Source organism: Canis lupus, chromosome X (assembly GCF_011100685.1).
Source record: "Canis lupus familiaris isolate Mischka breed German Shepherd chromosome X, alternate assembly UU_Cfam_GSD_1.0, whole genome shotgun sequence".
NCBI classification, from domain to species: Eukaryota; Metazoa; Chordata; class Mammalia; order Carnivora; family Canidae; genus Canis; species Canis lupus.
The window spans coordinates 46,658,725-46,680,978 of NC_049260.1; the positions used below are offsets into that span (position 1 = coordinate 46,658,725).

At 39.1% G+C, this 22,254-nt stretch overlaps 1 pseudogene; it reads right to left on the reverse strand.

Moving 5' to 3' along the window:
* Positions 1-11,927: 11,927 nt before the first annotated feature.
* On the reverse strand, positions 11,928-17,471 carry LOC100688814 (annotated as a pseudogene).
* Between the last annotated feature and the right edge of the window lie 4,783 nt (positions 17,472-22,254).

Here is a 22,254-nt window from a genome sequence, read left to right on the forward strand (position 1 = left end):
CTTTTGCTTCTGTCCTAAATTCACTATAATATTCAGTCTAATCCTAGGCACCCTGATTAGTGCCCTAATTGCCATAGTTAATTTTAAAAAACAGCTTTTTTTATCTGAACACACAGATTGTGCTTAATGCTTTGCAACCATTCCATTGATCGTAGTCTTTCTTCTCTGTGTTGTTGCAGTTGTTTTAAGTTTTTATTTTAATTTAGTATAGTTAATGCACAGTGTAATAGTTTCAGGTGTGAATTTAGTGACTCAACAATTCCATACATCACCTTGTGCTCATCACAAGTGCCCTCCTTACTCTCCTCACCTATTTCACCCACTCCTACACTTCCCTTCCAGTAACCATCAGTTTGGTCTCTATAGTTGAGAGTCTGTGTCTTGGTTTCTCTCTCTCTCTCTCTTTCCCTCTGCTTGTTTTATTTCTTAAATTGCACTTATTAGTGATATCATATGGCATTTGTCTTTCTCGACTGACTTCTTTCCCTTAGCAGTATTTATACTCTATAGCTTCATCCATGTCATTGCATCTTTTTTTTTTTTTTGATAGTAGTTATCCTAATGAGTATGAAGGGATATCTAATTATGGTTTCAACTTGCACTTCCCTGATAATTAGTGATGTTGAGCATCTATTCATGTGTTTACTGGTCATTTGTATATTTTCTTTGAGTAATGCCTTCTTTGCTTATTTTTAAATTGGAATGTTTGCTTTTGTTGTTGTTGAGTGGTAGAGGTTCTTTATATATTGTACATACTAAACCCTAATCAGATATATGATTTGCAAATATTTTGTGTCATTCCATGGATTGCCTTTTCATTGTATTGATTGTGTCCTTTAATGGCTCAGTTTTTAATTTTGACATAGTCTATTTTTTTCTTTTGTTGCCTATGCTTTTGGTGTTATATCCAATAAATCACTGCCAAATCCAATGTCATAATCTTATATTTTCTTCTAAGAGTTTTATAGTTCTAATTCTTACATCTGACCTATTTTGAATTAATTTTTGTATATGGCATAAGGTAAGAGTCTTATTTCATTCTTTGCATGTGAATATCTAGTTTTCCCAACATTATTTGTTGATCTAAACAGTGTCTTCTGAGGAAAAAATTTTAATTTTTAAAAGATTTTATTTGTTTATTTGAGAGAGAGAGCACAAGCAGGGAGAGCAGCAGAGGGAGAGGGAGAAGCTCGCTCTCCTGCAGAGCAGAGAGCCCTATGTGGCTGAGCTGAAGACTGAGCCACCCAGGTGCCCAAAGAAAATTTTAATTTTGATGAAGTTTATCATTTTGTTCTTTTTTTGGATCATGCTTTTCACATCATATCTAAAGAATATTTTTAAATGTTTTATTTTTAAGTAATATCTACACCAAACATGGGGCTTGAACTTACAACCTGAGATCAAGAGTGGCATATTCTATCCACTGAGCCAGCCAGGTGCCCCTAAAGAATCTTTGCCTAACATAAGATTAAAAAGATTTTCTCTTATGTTTACTTTTATGAGTTTTATAGTTTTAGGTTTTACATTTAGGTCTATGGTCCATTTTGGGTTAATTTTGCATACGGTATAAGATATGATCCATAATCTTTTTTTTTTCCATGTATAGTTACCCAATTATTCTAGCAGTTTGTGTTGAGAAGGCTATCCTTTCTCCATTGCATTACATTTGTGCTTTTGTCAAAACTCAGTTGTCTATATATGTGTGGGTTTATTCCTGGAGCTTCTGCTCCACTGTTGTATTTGTCTATCTTTATGCAAAATGACACTGTTTTGATTTCAGTAGCTTTATGCTAATTTTTTAAATCAGATAGTCTTAGTTCTTCAACTTTGTTCTTTTTCAGAGTTGTTTGGCTTTTGGGGGGGGTCTTTTGCATTTCCATATGCATTTTAGGATCAGCTTGCCTGTTTCTTTTTCTTTCTTTTTAAAATTTTATTTATTTATTTATTCATGAGAGAGAAAGGCAGAGATATAGGCAGAGGGAGAAGCAAGCTCCATGCAGGGAGCCTGATGCAGGACTTGATCTTAGGACTCAGGGATCATGCCCTGAGCCAAAGGCAGACACTTAACCACTGAGCCACCCAGGCGTCCCAACTTGTCTGTTTCTACAAAAGAACCTGTTGGGATTGCATAAAATATGTAGATCACTGTTAAGGGAGAATTGACATCTTAGCAATATTGAGTCTTTGGCTCATGAACAAGATATATTCCTCCTTTAATTTAGGTCTTCAATTTTTCTCAATATTTTGTGATTTTCAATGTACACGTCTTTCACATTTATTCCCCAGAATTCTTCCTAAATATTTCATATATTTTTTGGCTGTTTATAAAATTCTTTTATTGTAGTTGAAATACAATGTTATATGAGTTTCAGGTGTACAACATAGTGATTCAAACTCTACATGTTATGTTATATTCACAAGTATAGCTACCATCTGTCAGCATACGATGCTATTACAGTAACATTGACTATATTCCCTATGTTGTACCTTTCATCCACATGGCTTATTCATTCCATAACTGGAAGCCTGTACCTCCCACTCCCCTTCATCCATTTTGCCCATTGCCCCACTCTTCTTCCCTCTGGTAACCACTAGTTTGTTCTCTGTATTTATGTATCCGTTTCTGGATTACTTTCATTTAAAAAAATTATTTTAGATTCCACATATAAGTGAAATCATATGGCATTGGGTTTTTCTCTGTCTGACTTATTTCACTTAGCATAATATCCTCTAGGTCCATCCATGTTGTTGCAAATGACAAGATCTCATTCTTTTTTATGGCTGAATAATATTCCATCATATATACATACCACATCTTCTTTATTCATTCATCTATTGATGGACACTTAGGTTGCTTCCATATTTTGGTTATTGTAAATAATGCTGCAATAAACATAGGGGTGCAGGTATCTTTTCAAATTAGCGTATTCATTTTCTTCGGGTAAATATTCAGTAGTGGGATTCTTAGATCATATGTTATTTCTATTTTTACTTTTTGAGGAGTCTACATACTGTTTTCCACAGTGGTTGCACCAATTTAAAATCTCACCAACAATGTATGAGAGCTTCCTTTTCTCCACATTCTTGCCAACACTTGTTATTTCTTGTCTTTTTAATACTAGCCATTCTGACAGGTGTAAGATGTGATATCTCACTATGGTTTTGATTTGCATTTCCCTGATGATTAGTGATGTTGAGCATCTTTTCATGTGATTGTTGGTCATATGCATGTCTTTGGAAAACTGTTTATTCAGGTCCTCTGCTTAAGTTTTAATAAAAAAAATTTTTGTGCTGAGTGTATTTCATATATATGTATTTTAAAGATTTTATTTATTTATTTATTATAGAGAGAGAAGGAGAGAGAGAGTGAGTGAGAGGAGGAACAGAGGCAGAGGGAAAGAGAGGCGGAAAGAATCTCAAGCAGACTCCACACTGAGTACAAAGCTGGCCATGGGGCTTGATCTCATGACCCCAAGATCATGACCTGAGCTGAAACCAAGAGTGGACACTTAGTCAACTGAGCCACCCAGGAGTCCCAAGTATATTTCATATTTTTGAAGGATTATACATGGTATTTTTAAAATTTCAATTTTCAGGGGTGCCTGGATGGCTCAGTCAGTTAAGCAGCTGCCTTTGGCTCAGGGCATGATCCCAGGTTCCTGGGACTGAATCCCACATTAGGCTTCCTGCTCAGCAGGGATCCTGCTTCTCCCTCTATCCCTCCCCTAGTTCATGCTCTCTTGCTGGCTTTCTTTCTCTCTCTCAAATAAACAGATAAAAATCTTAGAAAATAATAAAAAAAATAAAATTAGGATTTTCAGCCATTTACTGATAGTGTATATAAATACAATAATTTCTGTATGTAGATATTAAATCTTGAAACTTTTCTAAACTTAGTTGTATAGCTATTTGTAGATTTCATTGGACTTCTACAAAAACAATCAAATCAGCTGTGAATAAAAGACAGTTTTACTTTTTCATTTTTAATCTGTACACTTCTATTTCCTTTCCTTGCCTTATTGTGGTGGGTGGAACTTCTAGTACCTTGTTGAATAAGAATGGTGAGTATAGGTGTACCAGGCTTTTTCTTGACCTTAGAAGAGAAGCATTCTGTCTTTAGTAATTAGGTTTGTTAGCTGTAGATTTTTTTTTTTTAAGATTTTTTTTTTATTGGTGTTCAATTTACTAACATACAGAATAACACCCAGTGCCCGACACCCATTCACTCCCACCCCCCGCCCTCCTCCCCTTCTACCACCCCTAGTTTGTTTCCCAGAGTTAGCAGTCTTTATGTTCTGTCTCCCTTTCTGATATTTCCCACACATTTCTTCTCCCTTCCCTTATTTTCCCTTTCACTATTATTTATATTCCCCAAATGAATGAGAACATATAATGTTTGTCCTTCTCCGACTGACTTACTTCACTCAGCATAATACCCTCCAGTTCCATCCACGTTGAAGCAAATGGTGGGTATTTGTCATTTCTAATAGCTGAGTAATATTCCATTGTATACATAAACCACATCTTCTTTATCCATTCATCTTTCGTTGGACACCGAGGCTCCTTCCACAGTTTGGCTATTGTGGCCATTGCTGCTAGAAACATCGGGGTGCAGGTGTCCCGGCGTTTCATTGCATTTGTATCTTTGGGGTAAATCCCCAACAGTGCAATTGCTGGGTCGTAGGGCAGGTATATTTTTAACTGTTTGAGGAACCTCCACACGGTTTTCCAGAGTGGCTGCACCAGTTCACATTCCCACCAACAGTGTAAGAGGGTTCCCTTTTCTCCACATCCTCTCCAACATTTGTTGTTTCCTGCCTTGTTAATTTTTCCCATTCTCACTGGTGTGAGGTGGTATCTCATTGTGGTTTTGATTTGTATTTCCCTGATGGCAAGTGATGCAGAGCATTTTCTCATGTGCATGTTGGCCATGTCTATGTCTTCTTCTGTGAGATTTCTGTTCATGTCTTTTGCCCATTTCATGATTGGATTGTTTGTTTCTTTGGTGTTGAGTTTAATAAGTTCTTTATAGATCTTGGAAACTAGCCCTTTATCTGATATGTCATTTGCAAATATCTTCTCCCATTCTGTAGGTTGTCTTTGAGTTTTGTTGACTGTATCCTTTGCTGTGCAAAAGCTTCTTATCTTGATGAAGTCCCAATAGTTCATTTCTACTTTTGTTTCTTTTGCCTTCGTGGATGTATCTTGCAAGAAGTTACTATGGCCGAGTTCAAAAAGGGTGTTGCCTGTGTTCTTCTCTAGGATTTTGATGGAATCTTGTCTCACATTTAGATCTTTCATCCATTTTGAGTTTATCTTTGTGTATGGTGAAAGAGAGTGGTCTAGTTTCATTCTTCTGCATGTGGATGTCCAATTTTCCCAGCACCATCTATTGAAGAGACTGTCTTTCTTCCAATGGATAGTCTTTCCTCCTTTATCGAATATTAGTTGCCCATAAAGTTCAGGGTCCACTTCTGGATTCTCCATTCTGTTCCACTGATCTATGTGTCTGTTTTTGTGCCAGTACCACACTGTCTTGATGACCACAGCTTTGTAGTACAACCTGAAATCTGGCATTGTGATGCCCCCAGATATGGTTTTCTTTTTTAAAATTCCCCTGGCTATTCGGGGTCTTTTCTGATTCCACACAAATCTTAAAATAATTTGTTCTAACTCTCTGAAGAAAGTCCATGGTATTTTGATAGGGATTGCATTAAACGTGTATATTGCCCTGGGTAACATTGACATTTTCACAATATTAATTCTGCCAATCCATGAGCATGGAATATTTTTCCATCTCTTTGTGTCTTCCTCAATTTCTTTCAGAAGTGTTCTATAGTTTTGAGGGTATAGATCCTTTACATCTTTGGTGAGGTTTATTCCTAGGTATCTTATGCTTTTGGGTGCAATTGTAAATGGGATTGACTCCTTAATTTCTCTTTCTTCAGTCTCATTGTTAGTGTATAGAAATGCCACTGACTTCTGGGCATTGATTTTGTATCCTGCCACGCTACCGAATTGCTGTATGAGTTCTAGCAATCTTGGGGTGGAGACTTTTGGGTTTTCTATGTAGAGTATCATGTCATCGGCGAAGAGGGAGAGTTTGACTTCTTCTTTGCCAATTTGAATGCCTTTAATGTCTTTTTGTTGTCTGATTGCTGAGGCTAGGACTTCCAGTACTATGTTGAATAGCAGTGGTGAGAGTGGACATCCCTGTCTTGTTCCTGATCTTAGGGGAAAGGCTCCTAGTGCTTCCCCATTGAGAATGATATTTGCTGTGGGCTTTTCATAGATGGCTTTTAAGATGTCGAGGAATGTTCCCTCTATCCCTACACTCTGAAGAGTTTTGATCAGGAATGGATGCTGTATTTTGTCAAATGCTTTCTCTGCATCCAATGAGAGGATCATATGGTTCTTGGTTTTTCTCTTGCTGATATGATGAATCACATTGATTGTTTTACGGGTGTTGAACCAGCCTTGTGTCCCAGGGATAAATCCTACTTGGTCATGGTGAATAATTTTCTTAATGTACTGTTGGATCCTATTGGCCAGTATCTTGTTGAGAATTTTTGCATCCATGTTCATCAGGGATATTGGTCTGTAATTCTCCTTTTTGGCGGGGTCTTTGTCTGGCTTTGGAATTAAGGTGATGCTGGCTTCATAGAACGAATTTGGAAGTACTCCATCTCTTTCTATCTTTCCAAACAGCTTTAGGAGAATAGGTATGATTTCTTCTTTAAACGTTTGATAAAATTCTCCTGGGAAGCCATCTGGCCCTGGACTCTTGTGTCTTGGGAGGTTTTTGATGACTGCTTCAATTTCCTCCCTGGTTATTGGCCTGTTCAGGTTTTCTATTTCTTCCTGTTCCAGTTTTGGTAGTTTCTGGCTTTCCAGGAATGCGTCCATTTCTTCTAGATTGCCTAATTTATTGGCGTATAGCTGTTCATAATATGTTTTTAAAATCGTTTGTATTTCCTTGGTGTTGGTAGTGATCTCTCCTTTCTCATTCATGATTTTATTAATTTGAGTCTTCTCTCTCTTCTTTTTAATAAGGCTGGCTAATGGTTTATCTATCTTATTAATTCTTTCAAAGAACCAACTCCTGGTTCTGTTGATCTGTTCCACAGTTCTTCTGGTCTCGATTTCGTTGAGTTCTGCTCGAATCTTTATTAGCTCCCTTCTTCTCTTGGGTGTAGGATCTATTTGCTGTTTTTTCTCTAGCTCCTTTATGTGTAAGGTTAGCTTTTGTATTTGAGTTCTTTCCAGTTTTTGAATGGATGCTTGTATTGCGATGTATTTCCCCCTTAGGACTGCTTTTGCTGCATCCCAAAGATTTTGAACGGTTGTATCTTCATCCTCATTAGTTTCCATGAATCTTTTTAATTCTTCCTTAATTTCCTGGTTGACCCTTTTATCTTTTAGCAGGATGGTCCTTAACCTCCATGTGTTTGAGGTCCTTCCAAACTTCTTGTTGTGATTTAGTTCTAATTTCAAGGCATTATGGTCCGAGAATATGCAGGGGACAATCCCAATCTTTTGGTATCGGTTCAGACCCGATTTGTGACCCAATATGTGGTCTATTCTGGAGAAAGTTCCATGTGCGCTTGAGAAGAATGTGTATTCAGTTGAGTTTGGATGTAAAGTTCTGTAGATATCTGTGAAATCCATCTGGTCCAGTGTATCATTTAAAGCTCTCGTTTCTTTGGAGATGTTTTGCTTAGAAGACCTATCGAGTATAGAAAGAGCTAGATTGAAGTCACCAAGTATAAGTGTATTATTATCTAAGTATTTCTTCACTTTGGTTAATAATTGATTTATATATTTGGCAGCTCCCACATTTGGAGCATATATATTGAGGATTGTTAAGTCCTCTTGTTGAATAGATCCTTTAAGTATGATATAGTGTCCCTCTTCATCTCTCACTACAGTCTTTGGGGTAAATTTTAGTTTATCTGATATAAGGATGGCTACCCCTGCTTTCTTTTGAGGACCATTCGAATGGTAAATGGTTCTCCAACCTTTTATTTTCAGGCTGTAGGTGTCCTTCTGTCTAAAATGAGTCTCTTGTAGACAGCAAATAGATGGGTCCTGCTTTTTTATCCAGTCTGAAACCCTGCGCCTTTTGATGGGGTCATTAAGCCCGTTCACATTCAGAGTTACTATTGAGAGATATGAGTTTAGTGTCATCATGATATCTATTCAGTCTTTGTTTTTGTGGACTGTTCCACTGAACTTCTTCTTAAAGGGGAATTTTAAGAGGCCCCCTTAAAATTTCTTGCAGAGCTGGTTTGGAGGTCACATATTCTTTTAGTTGCTGCCTGTCTTGGAAGCTCTTTATCTCTCCTTCCATTTTGAATGAGAGCCTTGCTGGATAAAGTATTCTTGGTTGCATGTTCTTTTCATTTAGGACCCTGAATATATCCTGCCAGCCCTTTCTGGCCTGCCAGGTCTCTGTGGAGAGGTCTGCTGTTACCCTAATACTCCTCCCCATAAAAGTCAGGGATTTCTTGTCTCTTGCTGCTTTAAGGATCTTCTCTTTATCTTTGGAATTTGCAAGCTTCACAATTAAATGTCGAGGTGTTGAACGGTTTTTATTGATTTTAGGGGGGGATCTCTCTATTTCCTGGATCTGAATGCCTGTTTCCCTTCCCAGATTAGGAAAGTTTTCAGCTAGAATTTGTTCAAATACATATTCTGGCCCTCTGTCCCTTTCGGCGCCCTCGGGAACCCCAATTAAACGTAGGTTTTTCTTCCTCAGGCTGTCGTTTATTTCCCTTAATCTATCTTCATGGTCTTTTAATTGTTTGTCTCTTTTTTCCTCAGTTTCCCTCTTTGCTGTCAACTTGTCTTCTAGGTCACTCACTCGTTCTTCCACCTCGTTAACCCTCGTCGTTAGGACTTCTAGTTTGGATTGCATCTCATTCAATTGATTTTTAATTTCTGCCTGATTAGCTCTAAATTCTGCAGTCATGAAGTCTCTTGAGTCCTTTATACTTTTTTCTAGAGCCACCAGTAGGTGTATAATAGTGCTTCTGAATTGGCTTTCTGACATTGAATTGTAATCCAGATTTTGTAACTCTGTGGGAGAGAGGACTGTTTCTGATTCTTTCTTTTGAGGTGAGGTTTTCCTTCTAGTCATTTTGCTCAGTGCAGAGTGGCCAAAAGCAAGTTGTATTGGGAAAAAGAGAAAAAGAGAGGAGAGAAAGAAGGAAAGAAAAGAGAAAGAGAAAAAAAAAGGGAAGAAAAAGAAAAAAAAAACGAAAAAAAAAAAAAAGAAGAAAAAGAGAAAGAAAAAGAAAGGAGAAAAAAAGGGGGTGGGGGAAGGAAACAAATCAAAAAGCAAAACAAAAAAACAAAAACAAAAACAAAAACAAACAAACAAAAAAAGAACCACCGGGGAGTATCTTCTGATTCTGTGTTCTTTAAGTCCCTTGGCTTCTCCTGGAAGTTGTCAGTCTAGCTGGTGTTCTGGGGGAGGGGCCTGTTGTGCTGATTTTCAGGTGTTAGCAGTTGGGGGAGCTGCTGTGCCCCTGCCTGGTGCAGGGCTCAGTAGGGGTTGTTTACCCCGTGAGGCCGCAGGAGGAACAGCCCCAGTGGCGGGGCAGCTCTGGAAACCTGGATTCAGCCCCCGCAGTAACTCCAGAGCTCTCCGTCTGCAGGGCCTGGAGGCTCCGGGGCGGGGCCGCTGATCTGCTCAGCTGGGGCAGGAGCGTCCTTGCTGTCCTGGGCCCTCCCGGCCTCTGCCTGTCCCGGGGGAGGCGGGATCCTGGGCTGTGTCCCGGCGCCCTGTGCTCCGGAGCCTGCGCTGTTGGATTCGCGCTCCCGGGCCGCGCAGCCCCCTCCGCGGAGCTGCCGCCCAAGCCCCTCCGAGCTGCTCCTGGAACCGCGCTGGCCCCTCCGCACGGAGCCTCTTCCTCTGCCCGAGCCCCTCCGAGCTGCTCCTGGAACCGCGCAGCCCCCTCTGCACGGAGCCTCTTCCTCTGCCCGAGCCCGGCCGAGCTGCTCCCGGGGCCGCGCAGCCCCCTCCGCGGAGCCGCCGCCCGAGCCCCTTCAGCTGCTCCGGGTCCCGCCGGGTCCCGCCGTGCGCGCTGCAGCCCTTAGGGAGCTCGGCGCACTCTCCTGGGCGCGCAGTTGCTGTTACTGTCCCCGGGAGCCCGAGGGCATCCCCGCCCTCCTGGGTCCTGCTCCACCTCCCTGCGAGCCCCTTTCCGCCTGGGAAGGTCGGTGCAGCTCCTGCGTCTCCGGGACGGGGCTCTCCTGTCCTGGGGACACTCGCCCCGGCCTCAGCCCGGCTCCTCGCGGGGCCCCTCCCCCTTGGAGGCCTTTGTTTCTTTACTTCTTTTTCCCCGTCTTCCTACCTTGATAGAAGCGCGAACTCTTCTCACTGTTGCATTCCAGGTGTTCTCTCTTTAAATCTCAGGCCGAATTCATAGATTTTCAGGATGATTTGAAGGTTTTCTAGGTAGTTTGGTGGAGACAGGTGATTTGGAGACCCTACTCTTCCGCCATCTTGCTCCTCCCCTGTAGATTTTTTGTTTTGTATTTCCCTTTAGCAGCATGAGGTACCAAGTTTTTTTTCAGGTATGGAAGTTGGATTTTCTGTGTTTCTTCATCTACTGAGTTAATCACATGGTTTTTCTTTTTTCTGTTCTTTTTTCATTTAAATTAAATTAATTACATATAATATATTATTGTTTTCAGAAGTAGCAGTCTCCTTAATGTGCTCTCCTTAATGTCCATCACCCAGTTACCCCATCTACCCACCTACCTCCCCTCCGGTGACTCTCAGTTTGTTTCCTATAATTAAGAGTCTCTTATGCTTTGTCTCCCTCTCTGATTTTGTGTTGTTTAATTTTTTCCTTTCTTCCCTATGATCCTCTGTTTTGTATCTTAAATTCCACATATGAATGAGGTCATATGATAATCGACTTTCTCTGATTATTTCACATAGCATAATATCCTCTAGTTTCACTCATGTTGTTGCAAATGGCAGGATTTCACTTTTTTAATTCATGAGTAATATATATACATATATATATCTCACCTCTCACATATATATAATATATAGTAATATATATATATCATCTTTATCTATTAATCTGTCAATGGACATTTGGGCTCTTTCCATAGTTTGGCTATTGTGGATATTGCTGCTATAAACATTGGGGTGCAGATGCCCCTTTGGAACACTATATTTGTATCTTTGGGGTTAATACCCGGTAGTGCAATTACTGGGTCATAGGGTAGCTCTATTTTCAACTTTTTGAGGAACCTCCATACCGTTTTCTAGAGTGGCTGTTGGTGTTTGTATCCCCATCAACAGTGTATGAGGGTTCCCTGTTCTCTGCATCCCTGCCAACATCTGTCATTTCCTGACTTGTTAATTTTAGCCATTTGGTGTGAGGTGGTATCTCATTGTGGTTTTGATTTGTATTTCCCTGATGCCAAGTGATGTTGAGCATTTCCTCATGTGTGTGTTGGCCATTTTTATGTTTTCTTTGGAGAAATGTCTGTTCACGTCTTCTGCCCATTTCTTGATTGGAATTTATTCTTTGGGCATTGAGTTTGATAAGTTCTTTATAGATCTTGGAGACTAGCCCTTTATCTGCTATGTCATTTGCAAATATCTCCTCCCATTCTGTTAGTTGTCTTTTGGATTTGTCAGCTGTTTCCTTTGCTGTGCAAAAGTTTTTTATCTTTTTTTTTTTTTTTTTTGTAGTAGGCCGAAACTCTAGTTTATTTCAGCATCAGTAACATCTTAGCCATCACAAAAACAAACTCTACCAAGGGCGACAGAAGTCTCTATAGTGAGGCTAAGGGCTCAGCCTCCAAGTGGCAAACATCAGAGGGGTGCATGGCAAGCACTGCCCAGGCAATAAGTTAGGAAGCAGCGGGGCTGGTGGTGGTGGCAGATGCGGGCTGGGGCCTCAATTCTGGGCAGGCATGAGGTCATGGATGGCCTGGTCCTGCTCCAGCCGCTGCCCCATCTCGATGAGCAGCTTCACACCGTCCACCATCATCTGTACCAGCTCCACCTCTGAGAAGCCCAGGTGGTCTGTTGGAGACATCAAAGACTCCACCCACACCAGCTGTGTCCACACCACCTGTGCCTTGTTTCTGAAGCTGCAGCCGCTTGAGTACCTCCGGGAACTTCTCATGCTTGCCCAGGTGGGGCAGCTTGATATGCACACCTGCCTGCAGGCCTGTGCCCAGGTTGGATGGGCAGGTGAGGATGTAGCCCAGGTGAGGGTTCCACATGAATTCGTAATTCTTTGACTTGAAGAGTGTTTCAATCTGGGTGAGGCCGTTGCAGAACTAAGTGAACACCTCCTTCATGTTGCCCCCTTTCTGCATGGAGATGACCCGCAGGTGTCTTCCTCGACGATCTACACCAGGAAGGTCTTATTGTCATTGTGCCAGATGCCGCGGGCGTCCAGCCAGTCGTGGACAGGAGTCGAGGCCAAGAGCAGGGCGACACGGGCTTATCGAAGACGAAGTGGTCGTTGATGAGCTGCTGCTGCTCCCCCTCGGTCATGCTCTTGAGCGTGTAGTACTGGCCTGCCAGGTCGCTGTTCAGGATCGACAGAGCTTCCACTGCGAGCTTCTCAATGGCTCGGTGTTCCCCGCAGCTGCAGTGCGGGGGGAGGCAGAAGCCATGGATGCTGTGACCTGTGCGCACCCGCTAGCTCAGCACATAGTTGGGGTCCAGGTCGTCGCCGCCCTGCAGGTTGTTGGTGTTGAGGCCGGTCTTGTGCTTGTCGCTGGGCTTGTAGCTGCTGTGCCGGTCCTCGATGATGGGGTCAAGGTCAAAGAGATTGCTGCCTCAGTTTCCCTCTAGGATTTTGATGGATTCCTGTCTCACATTTAGATCTTTCACCCATTTTGAGTCTATTTTTGTTATGGTGTGAAGAAATGGTCCAGGTTCATTCTTCTGCATGTGGATGTCCAATTTTCCCAAAACCATTTGTTGAGGAGACTGTCTTTTTTCCATTGGATATTCTTTCCTGCTTTGTTGAAGATTAACTGACCATAGAGTTGAGGGTCCATTTCTGGGTTCTCTATTCTGTTCCATGGATCTATGTGTCTGTTTTTGTGCCAGTACCATACTGTCCTGATGATTATAACTTTGTAATACAGCTTGAAATCTGGAATTGTGATGCTTTCAGGTTTTTTCAACATTCCTTTGAATATTCCAGGTCTTTTCTGATTCCAAACAAATTTTAGAATTGTTTGTTCCAGATCTGTGAAAAATGCTGATGGTATTTTGATAGGGATTGCATTGAATGTGTAGATTGCTCTGGGTAGCATAGACATTTTAACAGTATTTGTTCTTCCAATCCATGAGCATGGAATGTTTTTCCATTTCTCTGTGTCTTCCTCAATTTCTTTCAGAAGTTTTCTATAGTTTTAAGATTACAGATCCTTTACCTCATCAGTGAGGTTTATTTCTAGGTATTTATGGTTTTGGGTGCAATTGTAAATGGGATTGACTCCTTGATTTATCTGTCTTTTGCCTTATTTTTGGTGTATAGAAATGCAGCTGACTTCTGTGCATTGATTTTGTATCCTGCCACTTTGCTGAATTCCTGTGAGTTCTAGCAATTTAGGGGTGGAGTCCACTGAGCTTTCTTTAGACTAGTTTTAGGTATGGTATCTTTTTCAAACTTTTACTTTTTAACTTATTTCTATATTTATATTTAAAGCGTACTTCTCATAGGCAGCATAGAGTTGGTTCTTGCTTTTAAAATTCAATATGATGATTTCCACCTTTTAGGTGGTGTTTTGGCCATTTATATTTAATGTTGTTATTGATATGTTTAGGTTTAAGTTCATTGTGTAGCTGTTTGTTTTTTGTTTGTCCTATGTATACTTTGTTTTACTTTCCCGCGTTTCTTCTTTTTAGATCCTGATTTGTGTGATTCCATTTGTTCTTCTCCTTATTAGTTATAATTAATTATTATGTTATTTTAGTAGTTGCCATAGAGTTGATGGTAGATATCTTTAATTCATCCCAATGTACCTGTAAGGATGTCTTACCACTTCACATGTAATATAAAACTAAAACCAATATACTTCCATTTCTCCACCCCTGGCTTTTGTGCTATTGTCACAAATTTTATTCTTCCAGATGTTATAAACCCTACAATATTGTTATTTTTATACTTTAAATTCTCTTTTAAAGAGATTTAAATATAATATATTCTTACTCATGCAGTTACCACTTCTGGTACTTTTCATGCCTGTAGCTCCAGATTTTTGTAAGATATCATTTTCTTTCTATCCGAAGAACTTCCTTTAATATTTCTTGTATTGTAAGTCTGTTGGACAGTGAATTCATTCAGCTTTTTTGTGTCCAAATAGTCTTTATTATGACTTTGTCTTTGAAAGATACTTTTCCCTGATATAGAATTCAACTAAAGAGGTTTTGTCTTTCAGTAGTATAAAAATTTTATTTCCTTGTCTTCCAGTATATTGTATTGTTTCCAATGAGAAATCTCATACCATTTTAATTTTTCCTCTCTATACTTAAGGGTTTTTGTCTAGTTATGTTTAGATTTTGTCTTATTTTTGAGCAATTTGGTTACAATGCATTTTTTTAATTTATGTTTTTGTGATTTGAGTTCATTGAGCTTCTTGGATCTGTAGGTTATGGTTTTTATCTCATTTGCAAAGTTTTGGCCATTGCTTCTTCAAATATTTTTTCTCTTTTCCTGATCTCCTCCAGGGACTCCAATTATCAATGTTAGGTTGCTTGAAGTTGTTCCACAGCTCACTGATGTTTTTCTCTTTCATTTTTTGGATTATTGTTTTCTCTATGTGTTTCAATTTGGATGGTTTCTGTCTCTTCAAGTTCACTACTCTTTTCTTTTCTATTGTCTAGTATGCTTTTTACTCTTCTAGTGTATTGATTCAAATCAGATGTTGTTTTCAACTGTAGAAGTTCAATTTTGATATTTTAAAAGTATCATTCTTCTATTTACTTTTGTGAGCATATGGAATACAGTTAATAAACATTTAATACTCTTCTCTGCTAATTCAGAATCTGTGCCAGGGTCAGTCAGTTTTATTTGAATGCTATCATTATGGATTGTGTTTTCTGTCTTTTCATATGCCTGGTAATCTTTTATTAACTACCGGATTCACATTGTAAATACAACTTTTTTGATTGCTGTTTTTTTTTTTAATTTAAACTTCTTGAGCTTTGTTCTTTGATGCAGTTAAGTTATTCAGATAGTTTGGTACTGTTCATGCTTTTAGGATTTGGTAGAAAGATCCAGAGCAGTGCTCAGTCTAGGGATTATTATTTTCTACTACCGAGATAAGACTTTTATGGGGTACCCTGCCAATGTTCTGTGAATTATAAGCTTTTGTAGTTTGGCTGATATTAGTGGCCAGTGTCCCAAGCCCTGTGTAAACACTAGTTACTGTTCTGTCTAATCTTTTCTGATAGTTCTTTTGAAAGCCTTGGGTAGTTTCCTCACATGCATAATGATAGTCTGCTAAATTCTCAAGGGGGGGCTTTACTAATTGTTGACATTCTTCTTTGTGCAGTCCTGTTATCACAGGTACTCTTTATATACAAATTCATGACGTCTTGGTCTTAGACTTTCAGTTTCATCTCCTAAATGCAGGAAGTCTGCTGAACTCTGTCTTGGCTCCCTTTCCTTGTGCTTTGGAATGGAAATTATTTCAAGGCAGTTAGCTAAGGCAATCTTAATGCTCACCCAGTTTGTTTCCCATCTCTCAGGGATCACTATCCTTGGTTGCTTACTGTCTAGTTCTTTAAAACTTATTTCATGTATTTTCTTGAATTTTGGTTGCTTCCAGTTAGAAGGAAAATACTATCCTTGTTGCCCTATCTTGATTGGAAATGGATGTTGAGGAGTTCATATATTGTAGATCAAGACTGGTATCAAATGTGTGGTTTGAAACTCTTTACTCCCATTCTGCAAGTCTTCTTTCCTTATCCCCCATAGTGTTGTTTCAAGCCAAGAAATTCTTTTTATTAAAAAAATTTAAATTTATTTAAAAAACTTTTTACTTAAGTACATTTTGCCAACATATAGTATAATACCCAGTGCTCATCTCATCACATGCCCTCCTTAATACCCATCACCCAGTTACTCTATCTCCCCACTCACCTCCCCTTCTGAAACCCTTTGTTTGTTTCCTGGAGTTAGGAGTCTCTTATGGTTTGTCTTCCTCTCTAATTTTTCCTCAGTTTCTGCCCCTTGCCTTATGGTCCCTTTCACTATTTCTTATATTCCACACATGAATGAAACCATATGATCATTTTATTTCTCCAATTGACTTATTTCACTCAGCATAATACCCTCTAGTTCCATCCACATTGATATAAATGGTAAGTATTCATCCCTTCTGATGGCTGAGTAATATTCCATTGTGTGTGTGTGTGTGTGTGTGTGTGTGTGTGTGTGTGTGAATCACATATTCTTTATTTGTTCATCTTTCTAAGGACATCCACAGTTTGCTGTTGTGGACATTGCTGCTATGAATATTGGGGTGCAGGCATTCCATCCTTTCACAACATCTGTATCTTTGGGATAAATACCCAGTAGTGCAATTCCTGGGTCATAGGGTAGCTCTATTTTTAACGTATTCAGGAACCTCCACACTATTTTCCAGAGTGGCTGCTCCAGCTTGCATTCCAACCAACACTGCAAGAGGGTTTCCACATTCTCCACATCCTGGCCAACATTTGTTGTTTCCTATCTTATTAATTTTAGCCATTCTCACCAGTGTAAAGTGGTATCTCATTGTGGTTTTGATTTGTATTTCCCTGGTGGCAAGTGATGTGAAGCATTTTTCACAGCCGTTGGCCATGTGTAGGTCTTCTTTGGCGAAATGTCTGTTCATGTCTTTTGCCCATTTCCTCACTCGATTGTTTGTTTTTTTGGTGTTGAGATTAAGTTTTTTATAGATTTTGGATACTAGCCTTTTATCTGATATGTCATTTGCGAATATCTTCTCCCATCTGAAGGTTGCCTTTTAGTTTTATTGACTGTTTCCTTTGCTATGCAGAAGCTTTTTATCTTGATGAAGTCCCAATAGTTCATTATTGCTTTTATTTTTCTTGCCTTTATAGACATGTCTGGCAAGAAATTGCTGTGGCTAAGGTCAGTGTTCTCCTCTAGGATTTTGATGGATTCCTGTGTCACATTTAGATCTTTCATCCATTTTGAGTTTATCTTTGTGTATGGTGTAAGTGAATGGTACAGTTTCATTCTTCTGCAGATGGCTGTCAAATTTTTCCAACACCATTTATTGAAGAGACTGTCTTTTTCCCATTGGCTATTCTTTCCTGCTTTGTTCAAGATGAGTTGACCATAGAGCTGAGGGTCCATTTCTGGGTTCTCTATTCTGTTCCAATGATCTATGTGTCTCTTTTTGTGCCAGTACCAGGCTGTCTTGAAGATTTCAGCATTGTAATACAACTTGAAGTCAGGCATTGTGATGCCCCCAGTTTAGGTTTTCTTTTTCAACATTCCTCTGGCTATTCAGGGTCTTTTGTGGTTTCATACAAATCTTAGGATTATTTGTTCCAACTCCATGAGAAAAGACCATAGTATTTTGATAGGGATTGCATTGAATGTGTAGATTGCTCTGGGTAGCGTAGACATTTTCATAATATCTATTCTTCCAATCCATAAGCATATGATGTTTTCCCATCTCTTTGTGTCATCCTCAATTTCTTTCAGAAGTGTTCTGTAGTTTTTAGGGTATAGATTCTTTACCTCTTTGGTTAGGTTTATTCCTAGGTATCTTATGCTTTTGGGTGCAATTGTAAATGGGATTGACTCCTTAAATTCTCTTTCCTCAGTCTCATTGTTAGTGTATAGAAATGCCACTGACTTCTGGGCATTGATTCTGTATCCTGCCACATTGCTGCATTGCTATATAACTTCTAGCAACTTTGGGGTAGAGTCTTTGGGGGTCTTCCATATATAGTATCACGTCATCTGGGAAGAGGGAGAGTTTGACTTCTCCTTTGCTAATTTGAATGTCTTTTATTTCTTTTTGTTGTCTGATTGCTGATGCTAGGACTTCTATTACTATGTTGAACAACAGTGTGGAGAGTCGGAATCCCTGTAGTGTTCCTGACCTTAGGGGAAAAACTCTCAGCATTTCCCTATTGAAATGGTATTCACTGTGGGCTTTTTGTAGATGGCTTTTATGATACTGAAGTATGTTCCCTCTATCCCTATACTTTGAAGAGTTTTAATCAGGAAAGGATGCTGTATTTTGTTAAATGCTTTTTCTGCATCAGTTGAGAGGATCATATGGTTCTTGTCTTTGATTTCTTTTTTAATTGGAGTTCAATTTGCCAACATGTAGCATAAAACCCAGTGCTTGCTCATCCCAAGTGCCCCCCTCATTGCCCATCACCCAGTCACCCCAACCCCCCGCCCACTTCCCCTTCCACTACCCCTTGTTTATTTCCCAGAGTTAGGTATCTCTCATGTTTTGTCACCCTCGCTGATATTTTCATTCATTTTCTCTCCTTTCCCTTTACTCCCTTTCACTAATTTTTATATTCCCCAAATGAATGAGACCATATAATGTTTGTCCTTTTCCGAGGGATCTGGAGGGTATTATGCTGAGTGAAATAAGTCTTTGCTTTTTTTAATCCATTATCAGGTATATTGGTATGTAATTCTCCTTTTTGATGTGGTCTTTGTCTGATCTGGGGATCAAGGTAATGCTGGCCTCATAGAATAAGTTTATAAATTTTCATTCCATTTCTAATCTTTGAAACAGCTTTAGTAGAATACGTATTATTTCTTCTTTAAATATTTGGTAGAATTTTCCTGGGAAGCCTTCTGGCCCTGGAGGCTTGTTTCTTGGGAGGTTTTTGGTGACTGCTTCAATTTCCTTGCTGATTATGGGTCTGTTCAGGTTTTCTATTTCTTCCTGTTTCAGTTTTGGTAATTTTTTTAAAAAGATTTTATTTATTTATTCATGAGAGACACAGAGAGAGAGAGGGGCAGAGACACAGGCAGAGGGAGAAACAAGCTCCATGCAGGGAGCCCAATGTGGGACTCGATCCTGGGACTCCAGGATCATGCCCTGGGCTGAAGGCAGGTGCTAAGCTGCTGAGCCACCCAGGGATCCCCCCAGTTTTGGTAATTTATAAATTTCCAGGAATTCATCCATTTCTTCCAGATTGTCTAATTTGTTGGCCTATATTTGCTCATAATACATTCTTAAAATCATTTGTATTTCCTTGTTGTTGGTTGTGATCTCTCCTCTTTCAGTCATGATCTTATTAATTTGAATGTTTGCTCTCTTTTTTTAAAAAAAATAAGTCTGGCTAGGGGTTTATCTATCTTACTAATTATTTCAAAGAACCAGCTGCTAGTTTTTGTTGATCTGTTCTACAGTTCTTCTGGTCTCTATCTCATTGAGTTCTGCTCGAATCTTTATTATTTCTCTTCTCCTGCTTGGTTTAGGCTTTATTTGTTCTTCTTTCTCCAGTTCCTTTAGATGTAAGGTTAGCTTGTGTATTTGAGATTTTTCCCATTTTTTGAGAGAGGTTTGTATTGAAATGTACTTCCCTCTTACGACCATCTTTGCTGTATCCCAAAGATTTTGAGCAGTTGTGCTTTCATTTTTGTTAGTTTGCATTACTCTTTTTAATTTATCTGTAATTCCCTGGTTGACTCAACCATTCTTTAGTAGGATGCTCTTTAACCTCCAAGTGTTTGAGTTCCTTCCAAATTTCTTCTTGTGATTGAGATCTAGTTTCAAAGTATTGTGGTCTGAAAATATGCATGGAATAATCCCAATCTTTTGGTACCATTTGAGATCTGATTTGTGACCCAGTATGTGGTTTATTCTGCTTAACATTCCTTGTACAGTTGAGACGAATGTGTATTCTGTTGCATTTGGATGGAATGTTCTGTATATATCTGTGAAGTCCATCTGGTTCAGTGTGTCATTCAAAAAGCCCTTTTGTTTTGTTGATCTTTTGCTTAGAAGATCTGTCTTTTGCTTAGAGTGGAGTGTTGAAGTCTCCTACATTAATAGTAGGAGATTATTATTAATACTTTAATATTAATGTATTATTATCAATGTGTTTCTTTACTTTGGTTATTAATTGGTTGATATAATTGCCTGCTTCCACACTGGGGACATAAATATTCATAATTTTAAGGATAGACCCTTTAAGTATGATATAGTTCCTTCTTCATCTCTTACTACAGTTTTTGGTTTAAAATCTAATCTATCTCATATGAGGATTGCTACCCCAGCTTTCTTTTGAGGTCCGTGCAAATGCACGGTAAATGGTTCTCCACCCCTAATTTTCAGTATGAAGGTGTCCTTAGGTCTAAAATGAGTCTCTTGTTGACAACATATGGGTGGGTCTTGTTTGCCTGTGTTTTTTCTGGAGCATTTAGCCTATTTATTATGTTCAGAGTAACTACTGAAGGATATGAATTTAGTTTCATTGTCTGATAGCCTGTGTTTTTTCTGGAGCATTTAGCCTATTTATTATGTTTAGAGTAACTATTGAAGGATATGAATTTAGTGTTATTGTATTACATGTAGAGTCCCTGTTTCTTCAGATTTTCTCCGTTTCTTCGGATTCCCTCTTTGCTTACAGGATCCTCCTTAATATTTTTTTGCAGGGCTAGCTTGCTGGTCACATATTCTTTCAGTTCTGTCTGTTCTGGAAGCTCTTTATCTCTCTCTCCTTCCATTATGAATGACAGCTTTGCTGTATAATGTAAATGTATTCTTGGCTGCATGGTTTTCTCACTTAGTACCCTGAATATTTCATGCCAGCCCTTTCTGGCTTGCCAGGTCTCTGTGGATAGGTCTGCTTTTAATCTAATATTTTCCCACTGAATGTTAGGAATCTCTTGTCTTAAACTGCTTTCAGGATTTTTTCTTAATCTCTGAAATTTGCTAGCTTCACTATTACATATCAGGGTGTTGATCAGTTTTTGTTGATTTTGAGAGGTGTCCTCTCTATCTCTTGGATATGAATGCCTGTTTTCTTCTCCAGATTAGGGAAGATCTCAGCTATGATTTGATCTAATAGATCTTTGGTTCTCTCTCTCTCCCTCAGTCTCTCTCTCTCTCCCCCAGAGAGGAATTCCAATAATACAGATGTTATTTTTTTCAAACTATTACTGATTTCTTGGAGCCTCTCCTTGTGGGCTCTTAGTTGTTTTTCTCTCTTTTCCTCATCTTCCTTCCTTTTCATCAACTTGTTTTCTATGTCACTTATTCTCTCTTCTGCCTCCTTTACCCTAGCTGTTAGAGCATCCAGTTTAGACTTCATCTCAGTTAGAGTATTTTTAATTTTGGCCTGATTAGATCTAATTTCTACACTAAGACATTTTCTAGTCTTTTGTGCTTCTTTCAAGCCCAAGTAGCAACTTTATAATTGTAATCCTGAACTCTATCCCCAACATTTTACTTAAATCCATATCTATTACATCAGTGGCAGAGAGTATTACCTCTGGTTCTTTCTTTTGTGGTGCATTCCTCCTTTTCGTCATTTTGTCTAATGCAGAATGGCTATGAAAGTGAGCAGAGTCAAAAATATCTACCATGACCTAAGCAAAATACACACTAGACAATTCCAAAGAGGTCAGGGACCAGAACATAAAAAAAAGACAAAGTAAAAGAAAAACAATTTTTAAAAGGGAGGGAGGGAAATGGTGGGGGAGAGTGATAATAATCTCACAGAGTGCGCCAAGACAATGATCCACTTGGTTTTGAGTGTATTTTGTTCTGTATGTTGGAAGGTACTAAATTCCAAAAGAAAAACTTATATATATACAAAAATAAAATTGAACACAGTGAAAGAAAGCCAAAAATGAAGAATATAACGTGATTATAAAATATGAATGTGAAAAAAGAAAAAGCTTAAAAACAGAGTTGATAAAATATAATAGTTAAGATGGGATGAAAGTAAGAACATTGGAAAATTTTAACCTGAAAGATAAAGGAATCATAAGAAAAAACCTTGATTTCTATATACCATTTTTGCCTAGTCCTGGAGTTTTCCAGTGCTGCTTGGTCAGTAAACTTGCTTTTCCCCTAATCTTTCAGCTGGTCTCCTGGAGGAAGGTCCTACTGTGCTGATTCTCAGGTGTTTGTGCCCGGGTAGAGTTGCATCACTCTTTGCCAGGGGGCTGGGCTCAGTGTCAACTGTTTGCCCTGTGAGGTCTTTGTTCCCTGAAGGCTTTCCATGCCTCTCTTGTGGGCAAAAGGAAAAAA